Source organism: Orycteropus afer, unplaced genomic scaffold (genome assembly GCF_000298275.1).
Source record: "Orycteropus afer afer isolate SDZICR_OR568_19922 unplaced genomic scaffold, OryAfe1.0 scaffold01063, whole genome shotgun sequence".
NCBI lineage: Eukaryota > Metazoa > Chordata > Mammalia > Tubulidentata > Orycteropodidae > Orycteropus > Orycteropus afer.
In genome coordinates, this window is record NW_006922650.1 from 148,189 (window position 1) to 155,077 (window position 6,889).

A 6,889-nucleotide genomic window follows, 5' to 3' on the forward strand; every position below is an offset into this window, starting at 1 on the left:
CTGGGTTTTAAACACCAGAGGCTCAGCCTCAAAACTCACGTCTACATGTCACCACAGTAGGACAAACCGACAGACAAGTTTGTCCTGCTGTTGGAGACCTCTCGTGTCACCCCCACCTGGCTGACCGTTCCTCTGTCTGGCTTCCTGGCTTTTAATCCCCTTTCTCCTGCTCTTCTGGTGTGCTGCTTCGGGCGTCCCTGAGTTGTCTCTCCTCATCTGTATCCCTGGTGCTGACTGCCTTTCTGTCCGGGTTCAAGGCTTTTATCCCCTTCCCTGCTCTTCCGGCCTGCTACTCTGGCATCCCTGCGTTGTCTCTCCTCACCTGTACACAGGGACGCCAGAGTAGCAGGCCGGAAGAGCAGGAAAGGGGATAAAAGCCTTGAGCTCCAGGCTTATAGGTGAGGAGAGACAGGTGAGGAGAGACAAATTTTAGCATATAGCCTGGATATTCTGTTTTTTTGCTTGTGTGTTTGTTTTACTTTTTTTCTTCCTTGGTTTCAGTTTGGAGAATTTCTGTTCATCTATCTTCAAATTCCTTTAACTTATTTTATTAGCTCTATCCTGTTGGCAAATGAAATATTTGAAGGAATTCTACAACTCTGTAAGTTTTTTTTGTTCTATTCCTAGCAGAAGTTTAAACACTGAGGTACATAGTATTTAAATGTGGAAGTGAACATGCCCCCTATGTTGCAGACAGTTATTGTTAGGCATTGAGTCACGTTACTAAGTTGAGCATGATTTGTGTGGTCTTGCTGCTATTGTTATATTTAGTGCATCACAGGACTGAGTTGCTTTTTAAGTAATGGAGTGCCGGTGTCCTCTGCTGTAGGGTGTGGGCTGATGTGTCACAGAATTTTTTTCAGTGTTTATCCTCTTTGCTTAATTTTCACCTGTCCTTGTACACCTTGGTTACAGAGAACGTCTCTCCCTAAGGCTCTTGTGTTCTCCTCCAGCAGTGTTGTTGTTGTTGTTAAGTGGTGTTGAGTGAGACCCGACTCATAGCGACCCCTCCTTGGGTTTCTGAGGGAGTATCACTAGGGAAGTAGATTGCCCAGCCTTCCTTCCAAGGAGTGGCTGGTGGGTTTGAACCGCCAGACTTCTGGTTAGCAGTCAAGTGCCTTAGGCACTATACTACCAGAGCTCCTTCCTCCAGCAGTAGACCTCTGTTTATTATTAGTCATGATCAGCTTCTGGTAGGGACAGAGATTATCTCTCAGGTCCTGTCCCAGGTTTAATCTTAGCTAGTCCTCCATGCCTGGGTGTTGGGAGTAGGGCTTTTTCAGCATCTTTGTTCTTCCTCCCAATAGCATCCAAACTCTGCCTTGAATCTGTGGTTGTTATTTGGTGGGAATTTCCTTCTCTAACCCCATGCTTAGCAGTGGGTAAAGCCTAGGAAGTGAATTGTTAAACACATATCCAGGATTATAAACATGCACACTAAAGTTGCAAAAACTCATGCATAGGCAATTTCTCACTGCTCTAATATGTTTTTTTTTTTTTTTTTTTGGTCACATCGTCTCTGACATAGCAACCCTGTGCACAACAGACAAAACACTGCCCAGGCCTGCACCATCCTCATAATCCTTGTTATGCTTGAGACTATTTTTGCAGCCACTGTGCCAATCTATATCCTAAGGTCTTCCTTTTTTTTTTTTTTTGTTGACTTTCTTCTTTACCAAGAATGATATCCTTCTCCAGGGAATGGTCCCTTCTCACAACATGACTAAAGTAGGTGAGGTGTAATCAGACCATTCTTGCGTCTAAGTATTCTGGCTGCACTTGTTCCAGACAGATTTGTTCGTTCTTCTGGCAGCCCATGGTAATTTCAGTATTCTTCACCAATACCACACTTTGAAGGCATCAACTCTTCTTAGTATTCCTTATTCATTGTCCAGCTTTCATATGCATATGAGGCAACTGAAAATGGCTTGGGTTAGGCACACCTTAGTCTTTAAAGTGACATCTTTGCCCCTTAACACTTGAAAGAGGTCTTTTGCAGATTCGCCCAATATAATACAACATTTGATTTTTTGACTGCTGCTCTTATTGGTATTGATTGTGGATCAAGTAATGTGAAATTCCTGACCATTTCAATCTTTTTTCCATTTATCATGATGGCCTGGTTGTGAGCAATTCTGTTTCTTTATGTTGAGGTGTAATCCACACTGAAGACTGCAGTCTTTGATCTTCATCAGTAAGTGCTTCAAGTCATCTTTACTTTCACTAAGCAAAGCTGTGTCATCTGCATAGTGCAGGTTGTTGATAAGTCTTCCTCCAGTCCTTATGCTGTGTTCTTCTTCATATAGTCTAGCTTCTTGGATTATTTGGTCAGCACCAAAGTTGAATAAGTATAGTGAAAGAATACAACTGTGATGCATATATTTCCTCATTTTAAACCATGCAGTATCCCTTTGTTCTGTTCAAACAAAGCCTCTTGGTCTATATATAGGTTCATAAGCACAATTAAGTGTTCTGGAATTCCTGTTCTTTGGAATGTTATCCATAATTTGTTATGATCCACATAGTTGAATGCTTCTGCATAGTCCATAAAACACAAGTAAATATCTTTCTCTTATTCTTGCTTTCAGCCAAGATCCGTCTGAAACCAGCAATGATGTCCCTTGTTTCACATTCTCTACTGAATCAGCTTGCCTTTCTGGCAATTTCCTGTCAACATACTGCTGCAACCATTTTTGATCTTTAGCAAATTTCAGTTGCATGTGATATTAATGATGTTATTTTATAATTTCACAGTGTTGGGTGACCTTTCCTTGGAACGGACACAAATATGGACCTCTTCCAAACAGTTGGTCAGGTATTTGTCTTCAAAATTTCTTGGCATAAATGAGTAAGCATCTTTAGCACTGCATCTATTTGTTGAAACATTTCAATGGGTCTTCCATTAATTTTTGAAGGCTTTTTTTTTTTTTTTTTTGAATTCCTTAAGTGCAGCTTTGACTTCTTCCATCAATACATTGGTTCTTAATTATTTGCTACCTCCTGAAATAGTTGAACTTCTACCAATTATTTTTGGTACAGTGACTCTAGGTATTCCTTCCATCTTCTTTTGATGTTTTCTGCATCTTTCAATATTTTGCCAATAGACTCCTTCAATATTGAAACTTGAGACATGTGTTCTCTTTTGATTTTCTAACTCCAGGTCTTTGCATGTTTCCTTATAATACTTTGCTTTGCCTGACCTTTTGAAATCTGTTCAGCTCTTTTACCTAATCATTTCTTTCATTCTCATTAGCTACTCTATGTTTAAGAGTAAGTTTCAGAGTCTTTTCTGACATCGATTTTGGTCTTTTCTTCCTTTCCAGTCTTTTTAATGACTATTTGCTTTCTTTGTGTATGCTGTTCTTGATGTTATCCACCACTCATCTAGTTTTTGGTTGTTGGTGTTCAATGCGTAAAATCTATTCTTCAGGTGGTCTGTAAATTCAGGTGGGGTATAATCAAGTTTGTATATTGGCTCTCATGGACATATTTTAATTTCATCAGTTTCAAATTGAACTTGCATATGAACAGTTGATCTGTTCCACAGTCCGCTCTGAGCCTTGTTTTGACTGAAGATATTGAGCTTCTCCATTGCCTATTTCTACAGATGTAGTCAATATGATTCCTGTGTTTTCCATCTGGTGAGGACCATGTGTATAGCTGCCATTTATGTAGTTGAAAAAAGGTATTTGAAATGATTATGTCATTGGTCTTGCAAAATTCTGTCATGCAATCTCTGGTGTCATTTCTATCACCAAAGATATATTTTCCAACTATGAAGGATTCTTCTTCATTTCCAACTTTCACATTCCAATCACCAGTAATTATCAATACATCTTGATTTCATATGTGGTAAATTGAATCCTGCACAAGTCAGTAAAAACCTTCAATTTCTTCATCTTTGGCTTCAATGGTTGGTGCATATATTTGAATAGTAGTATCAACAGGTCTTCCTTGAAGATGTATGGATATTATCCTATCATAGCATTGTACTTCAGGATAGATCTTGAAAAGCTCTTTTTCACCATGAGTGCAACACCATTCCTCTTTAATTTTTTATTTCTGGCATGTTAGACTATATGATTGTCTGATTCAAAATGGCTAATACCAGTCCATTTTAGCTCACTAATGCCTAGGATATTGATCTTTTAGCTCCATTGGCAAGCCCCCTGCCTGAAGGTACTCAGTTCTCACCCTATGACCCAGGCAGGCTCACTGCATTTGTCTCTTGCTGTCTTAAGCATTTGCTCCTTCTTCTGTGTAGGAGGTTCTCAGTACAAGGACCCTGGGGCCTTGGTCCAAAGTACTTGCTCTGCTCCAGACTTCTTGATGGCAATGACATTCCACTGAACCTCTATGGGATTAGCGCTTTTAAGCCTAGTACAATGGAAAAACTGACCAATTCCCTCGGTAGGCCACAGTCACCTCATTTGCATAGCCCTGCAAGAGTTAAGCACCTTATTTATGTAAGCCCAACCAATCATTTGGTAGGAGATAAAAGACCAAGGCTAGAAAGGTCATATAAAAGCAATTCACTATACTGCATCCCAAACCCCAAACCAAACCCACTGTCATTGAATTGATTCCAACTCAGAGCCACCTTACATAACAGAGTAGAACTGCCTCATAGGTTTTCCAAGGCTACAGATCTTTATAGAAGCAGACTGTCTAATCTTCCTCCTGTGAAGTGGCTGATGGGTTCCAATGGCTGACCTGTTGGTTAGCAGCAACATGCTTTAATCACTGCACCACGAGAGCTCCTCGTACTGCACTTACATATTGAAAAAAAATTCCTCCATTCACGAATGTTAGAAATTAGTTGCTCTTGCATTGCCTGTGATGTATGGTGACCCCACATGTGTCAGCGTGTGATGGCACTCCATAGAGTTGCAGCAGCAGAGTTTGGGGAAGCAGATAGCCTAGCTATTCTTCCCCGGTGCCTGTGGGTGGACCTGAACCTCTAAACTGGCAGTTAGCAGCCAAGTTCATGAACAGTTTGCACCACCCAGAAGTCCTGTATATTAAAGAGGTTTTTGAGCACTATTCTTCTCTGGGTTTCAACAGATCTATTCATCCAATAATGAAGACAATCCTTGACCAAAACAAATACACATGCAAAAAATTGCTACTGCAGTTGCTTAAGAGCAATGTTTCTCCTCTTTGATTCTTCCCTTAAAAAACACTATCCTAATCACCATGTGTGTATTTGCTCACAGTGTTCAAACAGTATTGTTTGCTTGGATTTTGTGTGTTGATGTATTTCAACCTTGTGAGTCCTCTCCAGAAGAAAATCTTGGTGGTCTTCTTCAAAAATCCCTAGAAAAACATAATGGATCATGAGGGTCTGATCCCTTTGGACATGGAGTCTCCCTGAGTTAGTGTCTGAACTGATGGCAGCTATTGATAAGAACATCCATCCCCTCACCCACTGGCATTTACATGCATATTTACTGTTTGTGGCACTCTTTATCTTATTGTGTAATTCCAGTTTTTCATGTGTATAATTTGTCTTCCTCATGTAGTACTTCCTTAACATGTATTTTACTACAGGTTTGCTGTTCATACGTATTTGCTGCCTATATATATGTATTATTTTCATCTTACATACCTTAACTTTACTTTCCTATTTGATGGATATTTTCCCTGGCTATAAAATTACACGTTGAGCTTTTTCAACGTTTAAAAGATGTTATGATATTATCTTCTGATGGTATAGTTTTAAGCAATACAGGGAGTATAGACACTTGTTTACAGAACTATTGCTGACAAAGCCCCAGAGAAATGGGATCATACAGGAAGTATTGGAAGAGATAAGAGAACAGATTTTAGAATGCATTATATGCATGATTGTAAGGGAATGAGAACAATCTATTAGCAAGGTAAGTGGTGATGATGCAGAACAGTTGGGGAAGATTATGGGAGCATTGTGTTGGTGAGTAGATGTGTAGGCAGAGGATGGTCTTAGACCTAAAACCAAGCCAAACTAGTTGCCATTCAGTTGATAAGACCTTAGATAGTTCACAAAATGTATCAAATAATAACTTTGACTCAGTTATGTCCACAGAAATTTATGTCGATATGTAGGAATGAAGACAATAAGAAAATTTAAAAAGTAAAAGGAGAAAAAGGAGAAGGAAAAACAAAAAAACTAAAAACACCCAAGTACATAAAGTGAGTCAAGGGGGAGAAAATGTTACTCCTCCTCTGATTTATCCAATTGCTCTTTGGCAGCTACCCAAGAGGTCAGTCTGGACAGTTAGCCTAAACCATATTGAGTACGTCACAGGGAAAACCATCTTTTAAGATGAAGAATTCATATTGTAGTTTTTGATCATTTCACAAAATTGGTGATCTGTTTTTCTAAACACTTTTCCTTCTTAAACTCCCTTTTCATATTTCTTGTCTCCTAGCAGATTGGCTCAGTTAGAGGAAAACAATTTCATATATTTTCTGATTATCTAAAAAGCGTAAAAGATACATGACAGACTGTTGCTATACAATGCTTGTCTCTGTCCTTTTGTTGGAACTTCTGTCTCATTTATGGAAAATTTATTTATCAGATTCCCTTTGTAGTAACAGGAAGGAAAATAGAGTAAATATGTATAGATGTCTAGTGCCCGTGTAGAGGTGATGGTGGGTGTTTGTGGAAGTTCTCTTTTAATTCTTTGTATCTTGAAGAATGAGTGGGACATTTGATGGGTGGATAACAGGAGGAAGGATCTTCCTAGGTAAGGAGAATTTGGGGCAAATAGTTGCTTTTGTGTGTTTTAAAAGAAAGAAGATATAGGGAAGTATTTGAGGAGGTTAAACCAAACTACACTCACTGCCATGGAGTCGATTCAACTCATAGCGGCCCCTCCTTGGGTTTCTGAGACCATATCTCTAGGAA